General features: G+C 38.6%; 3 protein-coding genes across 4 annotated transcripts in view; 1 reads left to right on the top strand and 2 right to left on the bottom strand.

Moving 5' to 3' along the window:
* Positions 1–9835, top strand: part of LOC118278675 (uncharacterized) — a 37779-nt gene extending 27944 nt beyond the window's left edge. The window contains exon 7 of the transcript XR_007706855.1: positions 9669–9835. The gene's annotated coding sequence lies outside the window, so the exon portion shown is untranslated. The remainder of the gene's footprint in view (positions 1–9668) is intronic.
* Positions 1–13019, bottom strand: part of LOC118278720 (alpha-centractin) — an 800945-nt gene that overhangs the window by 614133 nt on the left and 173793 nt on the right. The gene's annotated exons all lie outside the window — the stretch shown is intronic.
* Positions 1–13019, bottom strand: part of LOC118278728 (uncharacterized) — a 28790-nt gene that overhangs the window by 7895 nt on the left and 7876 nt on the right. The gene's annotated exons all lie outside the window — the stretch shown is intronic.

The following is a 13019-nucleotide window of genomic DNA, read 5'->3' as shown; positions in this document are numbered from 1 at the left end:
TTCGTCGGCTCATTATAAATTAAAAAAAAAATAAGGATGTAGATTAGTTTACAATATTAGACACGTATTTATTTATTTCTGAAAAAAACAAATACTATGTAGTATATCGCTAGTACTAAATAACTTGTCTAACTATACTCATATACCTTGATTACCTAACATAAGCACAAATCCTAAAACCTATAATTATCGCTCTACTAATTAGTTTGCTGAAATTCAGTTGTAATAGCCAATGAAACTGCAATGTAGAGGCAATGAAACTGCAATTAGGAGCAACACACGTTGCCGTAAAGTTTATAGATCGTGGCAAAACAAACAATAAATTTTGGTATTGGTCATTAAAGGAATCGTAATGGCGAATTGAATCGAAGTTTAGTAAGCTTAAAATTACATAATTATAAGCTTACTGCGTCTTAAATCTTAAATTTCCGGGCCACCACGCTAATTCTCATGACATTCGAAAATATAGCAAAACTATTAAATCTTTTCCCAACATCAAATAATAAGTTAATTATTATGTTATCGGCTTACTCACGTAACTGTTTGACGAGGAACTCGACTAGTTCCAAGCCATGCTAGAGGCTCATATTCATGAGGAGCATTCCGCGACATACGACGCGGCCATTATCGCGCTGCTACTGGCAACTAGCATGGCTTGAAAAGTTGAAACTAGTCAAGTTCCTCGTCAAACAGTTACGTGAGTAAGCCGATAACATAATAATTAATTTAGTATGTCCCACGAAAGTTATAATAAAATCAAATAATATGTCAATGCGTATTATGTCATACATTACTCATACCTAAATACATACAAACAGACAATATACGACCGTTTCCTATGCGTAATCGTTGTATTATTGAAATGTAAACAGTAATTCTCTTTGTAATAAGCAGAGTTTGTTTACATTTCGTAATTACGAGATGAAAGCGTTATTGCATTACTGAGTTCTTTTTTAAATTAAATTTTACGTGTTTCTGTTTGCAGGAAACAGGTTCTTTATTCTGTAAATACTTACATCATATTCTAGTAATAAGAGTCTGAATGTTTGTGAGGATGTTAGTTTGTATGTATGTAATAGTAGGTATCTATGTATGGTGATACTGTTTTTTTTTCTTGTATTATGGAATAGGGGGCAAACGTGCAAACCGCAGCAGACGAACACCTGGGGCCTTAGTCTATACAACCTACATAGCTCCGTCCCTCTCGCACTGCTCAATGATCGACCATTCTGACACAATTGTAATAGCAGACTAAGGCCCCTGATGGTAAGCGATCAACGCCGAAAACCTACGTGAAACAACGCTAACGTTATATGAGTGAGGTTACTGGAGGTCCAGTTACCCTTCCTAGTCTTCCCAATCCTCGTTCCCCAAAAACCCTTAAACTCCTAACCTCCAAGAGGCTGGCAATACACGTGTATCACCTGAGGTTTTTCGGGCGTCCATGGGCGGTGGCGATTGCTTGCGTGGTGATACGTCTGCTCGTTTATCGGCTCACACAAAAAAAATGTTATGAGAATTTTGAAATCCAAAAACGATTATATTTTGTGAGTCACGGATATCAAAATCGAACAGTTCCATGCTAAATGGCAGTAGCGCTTATTAATTAATCTAATGTCGTTTTTTTTCACAAACAGAAGATCAAAGATACGAATCAAAATATACATTAAACAATTCTACTGCAAAATACAAAAAGCGTTGTCTATCACATAATTAATCAACCTTTCATTTTAAATCAACAGAAAGCTGATTCACTTTCAGTGTCGGAGCGTGTCTTGGCGGGGGCCATTTAAAATAAGTTTAGGGGCCCATTTTTCTTTGCGAATCCATGTTCGGAGGTCCTTATTATTTTATAGACGTTAACTTTCTTAAACTCACTACTGAGTGGAGCTCGCTCAACGTCCACAGACGTCGCGGCAGGCCCAGAAGGAGATGGCGGGACGAACTCGACATCTATGACAAGGATTGGCCGCAAAAAGCTTTAAATAGAGAGGAGTGGAAGGAAGGTAGGGAGGCTTTTGCCCTGCAGTGGGACGATCATGGCTGAAATCTAAATCTAAATCTAACTTTCCTAAAGTTGCTGCCAACTTTAGAACGCATGCTTTACGCGAAAAAGAAAGTTACTTATAAATTGTACTTTTGTGATATGAAATTAAAAATTGGGAAGGTTTTATTTTTTTTTTTAAAACCGTAACCTGGGGTCCCCGTATAATTGATATGGTTGATACGGCGCTAGCTACGCCCCTGTTCACTTTCAATAATGAAAACAAAAGCACACACAACACTTTGTTGTAGACTATAAATAAAAGTAAACATGCGCAAAAATAGACGCCATGTTTATTTTCTGTGCAGAAAACTATTCTTTCAAGCGCTTTTAGTATACGGTGAACTCATTTTTCAATCAACTTTTAATAAATTGTTCACAAACAAGAGTTTCATTTGTTAGTTAAAAACTAGTAGAGCGTTGTTTTAGATTTTGTCTGCGGATTTGCTCGCGTTAAGAAATATTAATTATTATTAACGGAATTTATCAAAATCTTTTCTAAGAGGATGTCTACGTCACAGTAGCTTTATGCATGCAAAGTCCCAGTCCGATCGGTTTAAAATTATTTTGACGTTCAAAAGTGCCTTCCTGGTCTAATTGAAATATAATAATATAATTTTGACTTTGATTAACAAACTTTCATCCCCTATTTTACCCGTTTTAAGGGGCGTAGCTAGCGCTGTATCTGCCGTATCAATTATACGGGGCCCCCGAGCTATGAGGCCCCCAAAAAAACTTTATATTTCATTCAAATCACGAAAGTCCAAATTATCAATAATCCTTTGTTTCCACGTGCATGCGTTCAAAAGTTAGCAGCAACTTTAGTAAAATTTACGTCATCATAAGGTCCTCAAACATGGGCTCGCTGTTATAACATCGGTAAGTTCCCTCTTTAAGGCTTGATAAACAGGACAGGAAAATTCATTGGATGGCTTTCTGTATTCTCCTCAAATAAAAATGAAACTAATTCTTATACGGGTCCCGTTAAGACATGCAAGGCCAATAGAACCCACACAACATCGTTTAGTGACCAGTCATCCAGTCACTGCGCCAATCATCCAGTCTATTCAGTGGCGTGATGTAAGCAATAATATTACGTTAACAAATACAATATTTGCATTATTACGTCCGTAAAATTATTACCAGCGAACACACAACAAAGAAAGTGCCAAAACTTCCACACAAATTATTACAAATCTTCAAAAAAATTCAAAACAGAAAATTTTTACAATAATAATTCTATTAAAATTCAACATTGGTAGAAAATAATCGCTGACAGGTGGTCACACTGACTTAATTTTTTTATAACGATTCCAGTTTCGAGCCAAGGCACACATGCATACAGCCACGGACTATATTTTTTAGGGTTCCGTAGCCTAATGGCAAAAAACCCTTATAGATTCGTCATGTCTGTCCGTCCGTCCGTATGTCACAGCCATTTATTTCCGAAACTGTTGGGCCTACATAGTTGAAACTTTGTAGGTTGATGTATTCCGGTAACCGCTATTCGAATTTTGAATAAAAAATAATTAATTTAAAAATTAATCTATCATTTCCGTGATAGGTGTCTATGGATAGGTCTTTAAAAAAGACATTAAGGTTCCTAAAACCATTTTTCGTCAAAATCAATCGTTTGAATGTTAGACGCTTCCAAAGTGGAAAAATAAGTGTCCCCCCCCCCTCTAACTATTAAAATAAGAAAGTGAGAAAACTAAAAAATATATATGCTGTAGATTTCAATGAAAACTTTCAACGAAAATTGGTTTGAACGAGATATCATTATTAGTTTTTAAGAAATGTTTTATTTCAAAAACCGCAAATATAACCCTGTCGTTATATTATGTCATCTACTTGCTACTACGGAACCCTTCATGGGCGAGTCCGACTCGCACTTGACCGGTTTTTATTTAAATAGGTTTTATATAATGTTATGACTAGATATTTCTAATTCTTTGGCTAGATTTTGCAATACGCATGTGTTTTAAGTGTTCCAGAGGCGTGTTCGATATTCATCATTGTCTACAAAGAGAGCATTGAGGAAATGTGTGTAAAATAAACGATAATATTTAAAATAAATAGTGCGTAGGTAGCGCCATCTGTCATATGATACCGTTTTAGTGTTTCGCGAGTCATTGGCAATGGCATTCGTTGAGAGGCACTGAAAGCTTGAAAGTGCACTCATTAGATAATTTTCAGTTGTTTCTAACGAGATACAAATTGATTTTATTGTAACTTTCGTGAGACATACTAAATTAATTATTATGTTATCGGCTTACTCACGTAACTGTTTGACGAGGAACTCGACTAATTTCAAGCCATGCTAGAGGCTCATATTCATGAGCAGTATTCCGCGACACACGACGCGGCGATTGTCGCAGCGAGTAGCAGCGTGACAATCGCCGCGTCGCATGGCTTGAAACTAGTCGAGATCCTCGTCAAAACATTACGTGAGTAAGCCGATAACATAATAATTAATTGAGATACAAATTGTTAAGTGGTTGTATTATATTGTGTGATTGTGAGAAATGTATGTGATTCTAGATTCGTTAATTGGTAGGCTTAGTATGAGTTTGTTTTATGTTTAGAGTGAACAAAACAAGAGTGCGTTCGGCGCTCCTGATTGGTTGGTTGGTTTTAGAGGGTAAAAAAGCCCTAAGTATATCTCAGATGGGGCCCAGTAGGACTGATGTCTGATCCGGAGCTACGGACTACCTAGCGGGTTTACCGGAGCTTCGGCTCGATAAGTAGTAGGAACGGGGTGATTTTTAGTCAGTATGAGTCTGACACTACCTCTCGCCTCGCCCAAAAGACAGAAGTCATTGGATGATTTCCCCCCCTCAAAACAAAAAGACTCAGTGCTACTACTGAGAAATTTTTGAAAATCCGAAAAAAGTCCAATAATACTTTGCCCGACACGGCAATCGAACCCGAGAGTCCCGAGACCCTTTGCCCGGCAGTTACAATTACGACCACTCGACCAACGAGGCAGTTTGACTTATTTACTTTGAAATATTGATGTCTGATTCTCCTACTGATTACTCTGAGATGAAACATCGTTCATCCGTGATCATGGCGCTTGCAACAGTGTCGAAATATCGAAAACTCATAGACATAAATAAACATGGTAAATATCCCGTCTCAAGTTCTAATAATAGTGTTAGTGACCATGTCAGTTTAAAAACTTATAACATCGAAACAATCTCGGAGAGAGGTCACAGTCTCTATTAAACTTCAGACAAAAGAAATATTTGTAAATATTTACTCGTTCTTACTTTTATAACGACATATTTGATCTTGATATCAAAGAGCAATAACCTTGTCATTTCTAATTTCGCATCCAATGACGCTGTTGATGAGTTTAGCACGTAAAGGTTTTTGTAATGGAAGCTATTATTAAAAAAATATGTCATTATTAGCAATCCATGACTGTTTCATTTTTTTATGGTATAAGCCGGTAAACGAGCTGACACCCGAAACACAAGAGGCGTTACAAGAGCGTTCTTTTGGGGTTAGGAATTTTAGGGCTGTTGAGGAATCGGGGATTGGGGGCTATTTGAGCCTCCGATAACTTCACTGACACAACGAAATACAACGCAAGTGTTGTTTCACGTTCGAAAAAAGGCCAGTAATACTTTGCCCGACACGGGAATCAAATCACACACTTTCGCCCACACGACCAACCAGGCAATACCTGTTGTTGATACTCTCCTAAACTCTCCTTATTATTCTAATTTTAGTTGAACCTTGAGTAATCCTACGAATATTATTAAAATGCGAAAGTTTGTATGTTTGTTTATTACTCCTTCATGTTAAAACGACTGCAGGGATCTAGATGAAATTTGGAACAGGGGTAGATTATAATCTATCCTTATTATGGTATGAAAAAACAAATAAGCTACTTATTATTCAACAGGAACGCGAGCGAAGCCGCTAGCTAGACACTAATGATAAATAATAATGACTCAGATGTTCATGTTCAATTTTAAATCAATTTTTGACAATGTAAACATTTTATAGCAGGTAAATAATAAACACAGACACAGAGAAATTAAACAAAACATCAATTCAATCATTTTTAACGTAAAAATAAATAAAAACCACAAAATATCTGATTCATAATTTAATTTTACAAAAATATATTTTTATACGAAACGTCAAATTAATTCTTCCCGCCAATTTCATGAACCACAGTCGAGCAAAAAAGCGACCGTGCCATCCTTTTCTCAAAGCCATTCGGACCAATTTCGACCGCCTATAACTTCGTTGTCGATAAAACAAGAAGCCTGAAATTATATTTTAAATAAAATAGATTGACTTAACGAGCATACGTATCCCCTGATGGTAAACGTTTTGACCAGATTCTCATGAGACACTGACGAACCACCAGTTAGGCGTTACGAAGTACGCTGTAACTGAGCTTTCTAATGAATGAAATTGAAAAAGTTGTAAGGGTTTTTTTTCTCGAAAAATATTCTACAAGATTGGTCTGAAGTCATTTATTTATAAAAAGTAAAAAAAAGTTAGAGAGCAAAAAAGAACATTTTTATAATATTTTTTCACTTTTTTACTTATAACTTCTTTAATTGTTAATTTAGAGCAAAAAGTTATTAAACATATTTGTAGGCAAAATAATTTTCTACAAATTATCATTTTAAACATTTTTTGTACGATGCATAGTTTCCGAGATATAGCAAAAAAAGTGTTTCCACCCCCTTTTCCAAGATGGCGGCCGGGGGACAAGGGTGGCGACCCCACAAACTTCAAGTTAAGCTTCTATTGACCCCCCCAACATGTTCAAAAAATAAAATTGCGTCCTCTAAAAAATGTAAAGCTCATGTAACATTTCAATGGACTAAAAGGCCAGCAACACATTAGTAACGTCTCTAGTGTTTCAAGTGTCCATGGACGGCGACGATTGCTTACCATCAGGTGATCCGTCTGCTCGTTTAATCTCACAACTTTTTACGGTACTGAACTCACAACTGAGGTAGCGAGACAGGGTTTTTCTTACAGGATGCTTTTGATGGCGACGATTGCTTACCATCAGGTGATCCGTCAGCTTGTTTACCGGCTTATACTTAACCTACCTTATTATAACTGGCTCACAGTTTGGCGATTTTTGTATGTATTTTTATACATATATTTGTATTATGTGAATAAACGAATTAAAAAAAATCTGAGGTGGCGCGACTTGGGCTTTTTTTACAACATGTTTTTGCCGGTACAAATATTACGCACAGGTATAACTCATACAGCCAATAAGCAATAACCCGCCACTCGATAATGTTCGTACGAAAGTTTGCGTTGGATCCGCGCCAAAATGGCTCGAAAATAAATGTTCCTCCATTAGAAAATTATAATGGCCGTCTGTGTGTGCGTTGTTAGTCAATTTTTGATGTTCATGAGAACAGGGGGCCTACTCCGGTTTTCGAGTCCTCATTGGTCGAGTGGTCGCAAGCGCGACTGCCGAACAAGGAGTCTCGGGTTCGATTCCCGGGTCGGGCCATGTATTACTGAGCTTATTTCGGATTTTCGAAAAATTTCTCGGTAGTAGCACGAAGTCTGGAATTGTGTCCAGGATATGGCAATAGGCTACCCCCTATTACATGAGACTTACCTACAACACAAACAACTACAACACAAGTGTTCATAGAAAATATCGTTTCGTAAAAAGTACTGAATTTGACTAGTAGGAAACATGCCTATTAGTATGTTTTCTTTGTCTAACATCAATTGTTTTGATTGAAATGTTCGAAAACAAACGCGGGTTCATTCATACATTCATGTTTTTCTATGTCAATAGGTAGGTAATTAGATTTTTGTTGTTGGCTTCTGTTTTGAAGAAGTTATGCCATTGACGTAAGTGTGTAAATTACGACGCATTGTCGTAAAGCGTAGATTTGTACTAAAACAATTTAAAAATGTGTTGAGTTTGACAGTTTTTTTATAAACTAATAATACAGACTGCACGGTTGGCGCGGTGTGTGTGGTGGTTTCGATTCCCGCACGAAGCAACTGTTAGTGTGATCCACAAATTATTGTTCCGGGTCTGGATGTCATGTGTATGTGAATTTGTATGTTTGTAAATGCACCCACGACACAGGAGAAAATCCTAGGAGGCAACGTTTTTATTTGCAAAAAACAATACAAATACAAACAGAGGTGCAACATAAACACACAACACGATACGCAACAAAACACTCAACATAATAAAATTATTTAATTGTAACTTTCGTGAGACATACTAAATTAATTATTATGTTATCGGCTTACTCACGTAATGTTTTGACGAGGAACTCGACTAGTTTCAAGCCATGCTAGAGGCTCATATTAATGAGCAGCATTTCGCGACACACGACGCGGCGATTGTCGCGCTGCTACTGTAGCAGCATATGAGCCTCTTTTATTTTATATAATGTTTTTTTTTAAAGAGAGATAAATTGATGGTGTAAGAACTTGCAACACAGAAGGTGTTACAAATGCGTTGACGACCTGGGAGCCTACTCTAATTCAACGAACGAACGAAAAAACTTCGCAGATTGCACACTACAATTCTATTTATTGCTACGAAAAAATTCGCAGATTGCATACTACAATAAAATTCTATTTATTGCGAACTTTTGTGAACAATAATGAACGAAATAAATAGGTTTTGACATAAAATTAAAAATAAAACATTATTTCAAGTAATTCTATTAGTTAATCAATAAAATCTACGGCCGAAGATTAAACGAAACTTCGGATTAAAGAACTGGAGTAGGCCCTTGTTTTAATCGGGAGGGAGCCGTGATGGAGTAAAAACTCCATGGCCGCTCATTTATACCATACTAGCAAACCCGGCGAACTCCGTTTCGCCACCAATGGTTTACCCGCTTTCCTGCTTTTCTTTTTTTTCACGGAGCCCGAGACCTTTCCAACGAATGCAAAACCGTGGAAATCGGTTCGTGCGTTCTGGAGTTATAGCGTCAGGAAGGAAAACCCGACTTATTTTTATATTATAAATAAATAGAAACTTGCCAATAGAAAAGATACTGCGTCAATGTGCAGTATTTGAAAATAAACAAATAACTAAAATGATCGGAAGCGCAGACAGACAGACGGGAAAAAAATAGGACTGTAGACGAAATGTACATGTCTAAATACATACATACATAGGTATTACATGGTCTGAGCATAATTATAGATTCAAAGATATTTCAAAGACTTTGGTTTAAATTCATCGCTATTTGCATTTACAAAATCCTCATCACTACATAGTATAAAACAAAGTCGCTTTCTCTGTCCCTATGTCCCTTTATACGCTTAAATCTTTAAAACTACGCAACGGATTTTGATGCGGTTTTTTTAAGAGATAGAGTGATTCAAGAGGAAGATTTTTATGAATAATATATCACCATTACACCCTTGCGAAACTGGGGAGGGTCAGTCAGTAAGAGTCTGAAACTCTCTCTTGCCTCACCCAAGACGAGAGAAGTCCAGGTCTTGGGTGAATCAATCCAGAGATTTAAGTGTGGGAGAGCCATGCTTTGGCACTGCTGGCTAGACTGGAGTGATACCACGGCCGAGCAGAAAACCGACACCGACGTGAAACAACGCTTGCGTTGTGTTTCGTTATGTGAGTGAGGTTACCGGAGGCCCAATTCCCCCCTTCCCAATCTTTCCAATCCCCGATTCCCGAACAACAACCCTTAAATTCCTAACCCCCAAAAAGCCGGCAACGCACTTGTAACGCCTCTGGTGTTTCAAGTGTCCATGGGCGGCGGCGATTGCTTACTATCAGGTGATAAGTCTGCTCGTATGACGTAGAGTTTCTAAATCATCCAATGACTTCACATTGGACGATTTTCCCCTCTCTAAAAAAGTGGTAGCGACATAAACTGTCAAGTAAGCCATAAAGTATCGCATCCGAAGATTCATTGTGTCAGTTATTGTTTCAAAAGCATTTGGTAAATGTATTTAATGTAGGCATTGTTGCACACTCGAAGTCTGTTAAAATTTATTCAATGTGGACAGAGTCGGATTAAGGCAAACTAGGCAAGTGTCTAGGGCGCTAGTTTGCTGAGAGAGTCTCAGTATTTAATTCTCATTGGTATAACACTAGTTAATAGGATAAATTACTAATTTTTATTTTAATGTCCGTCTTGTAAATTATTTTAAAACATTACACACGTATTTTTTATTTTCTTACGGAAACAAATACTTTCTAAATAAAAAAATACGTGTCTAATATTTTTTTATCACCTAACTGACGCACTAAGTAGATTTTAAATTGTCATACCCCGTCACCATTCGTATTCTTTATTGCACGAAAAACGAGAGGGTCATACTACAGGCAGCCTCCGTTCTGGTGAGCGAAAATGCGGACCTCCATTAGGAGCGCCTAGAGATTCTTGCCTAGGATGCTCTCTAGATCTAATCCGCATCCGGAGCTGCGGACTACCTAGCGGGTTTACCGGGGCTCTGGCTCGAAAAGCAGGAGAAGGAACGGGGTAGTTTTTAGTCAGTAAGAGTCTGACACTCTCTGTCGCCTCACCCAAGGCGACAGAAGTCATTGGATGATTTTCCCCCCTTATATATTGAATGCAGGCCGCTTAGTCAGTGGGGGAGGCCTATGTTCAGCAGTGGATGTCTTGTGGCTGATATGATGATGATGATGAGATTCTTGTCAAGGGCGCTCTCTAGATTTAATCCGGCCCTGGATGTGGAGCTTGTTGAACGATTTCATTATAGTATAGGAACGGAGTTTGCCAAAACACTCGATTTGAATGATTGTATTGAAACAAGAGACAAGTGGGAGCCTTGGTCTTGCTTGATGATACGAATGCATCAACATTGGTAATATTACGTTTGTATAATCGTTTGTAGATTTACTTTTGTGACTTTGGTTAATTTTAAAGGAATGGGTCCCGATCCTGCAGGAAAATAATAAATGGTGGCGACACATGACCAGTGACATAAGATAAAGGTCGCACATAGACTATCGACGAGCAAATTAAACGGATGACATCATAAAAATCCTACATCGCACATATGAAGTTTACATGCGAATAAGTTGGGCAGAAAGCCCGCCAGGCATGATCACCTCGCCTGGTCGGAGGATCCTGCTTTTCTTAAGGAACTTTACTCTCTGTTCCCATAATATCGATGCATAGGTACCGTTTCGGTTGCAGCAACCGTTTCTTGACTACTGGCGCCTATCATGGGCTGTCAGCCACATGAGACAAATCCACCTTTGTTGCCTTTAATACAAACACTTAAATTACAAACCCTTAAATTGCCAACCCCCTTGTAAGGCCCCAAAAGGCCTTTGTTGTGTCCATGGGCGGCGGCGATTGCTTACGATCAGGTGATCCGTCTGCTCGGTTACCGGCTTATACCACAAAAATATTTATTTTTATACATAACTTGTAACAGAGTGTTCACGTTATTATGAAATGTCTTTCAAAGAATCTACGATTGCCTTGCACACTAAAATAATAAAATAACATACTTTCGAACGTATACAAACCAGAAATAATATTTCTATTCTAAAAAGAAATCATCTCAAGAATTTTATGAAAAAACAAATGTAGTCAGACAATTTGTTCGTTTAATCTATTGGCGACACACCCAAACGCGTAAGAGTGCTTTTCCACCAGATATGTGCTATGTTACGTCGCTGTGGATGCGTTTGGCTTCCACCAATCATATTCATTGGTACACATAGCTTAGCACTGGTGGAAACGGACTCAGCTAAATTATGTTTTTGTATGGAAAGATGCGTGCTATGGATGGCTTCTCTACTATCGATACATCGCATACTAGAGCTGCTACGGGTCTACGGACGGCGAGTAGGGGTAGCTCGCCGCCCGACCAGATCCGGACCCGTACGTACTGCGCGTCGCGTTACGCGCGCGCTTCAAAGAGCCATCAGACTACCACAAATGGGGCCCAGTAGGGCTGATGCATGGTCCGGAGCTGCAGACTATCTAGCGAGTACCGGGGCTCCCGGCCCGAAAAGCAGGAATAGGAACGGGGTGGTGTTTAGTCGTTTGTCCGCCCTTCTCCTACACCCGGTGCGCCTACTGCGGGCGGGGAGGGGAGTCGAGATCTCCCTCTCCCGCTCCGCAGTTTCCTTCTGCGACATCACGTCCTCGCAGAAGGACACCACCGCGTCCCACGACTCCGCGCTGTCGACCATCTTGCGTACGACGGCCGGCAGCGACAGATCGCCTCCTATTTCGTTTGTCGGCAACAGCCGATCCCTTCAGGTTGGAGGACTTGGAGGCCACCTCCAAAATTTCCTCCTTGTCCTCCAGCGCCATTTGCGCTAGCTCAGCCACTGAGTGGTCTGCGTAGAGGACGTTGTAAGAGTCTGACTCTCCCTCTCGCCTTGCCCAAGAAAAGCAGGAGTATGAACGGGGTGGTTTTTAGTCAGTAAGAGTCTGACAGTCCCTCTCGTTTCGCTCAAGGCGGGAGAAGTCATTGGATGATTTTCTCCCCTCAAAAAACAGTGTAGGAAGGGCATTATTTTTGGCGGAGTTCTCTAACAGATCAATATAGTCAATCAATAAAGAACAAAATGAAATTAGGTAGTTATAAAAACGGCGGGAAACTTTATGGTTATTTTATTTTTATCTACATTTTATTATCTATGCGGTGTGACGTTACTCCACAGATTATTAAATTCCATCGTTAAAAATGTCTTTTAACAAATTTTTATGTGAAAATTTACGACTGTTCTGTGTTTTGAACAATTAATATTTTTTATTAAGAAATTTACTGTTTTGTCGTATTATCCTTGCTAAACCTGGATTTTAAGACTTTATAAATTAAGTGAATGCGTCAGCGGAGCAAACGGCCAAGTCGAGCTAAGAATACTCTCTGTGATTCTATTACTTCATGCTATAATATCCAAAAATAACAATCAAAATTACATTTTGGCGGCTTGTTAGCTCATTTTAATATGTGTTAATGTATCAAAAACGATCCCCTT

The sequence above is a fragment of the Spodoptera frugiperda genome, chromosome 24, assembly GCF_023101765.2.
Source record: "Spodoptera frugiperda isolate SF20-4 chromosome 24, AGI-APGP_CSIRO_Sfru_2.0, whole genome shotgun sequence".
NCBI classification, from domain to species: Eukaryota; Metazoa; Arthropoda; class Insecta; order Lepidoptera; family Noctuidae; genus Spodoptera; species Spodoptera frugiperda.
Note: the sequence above shows the minus strand (reverse complement) of the source record. Positions and strands in the feature narration are given on the sequence as shown.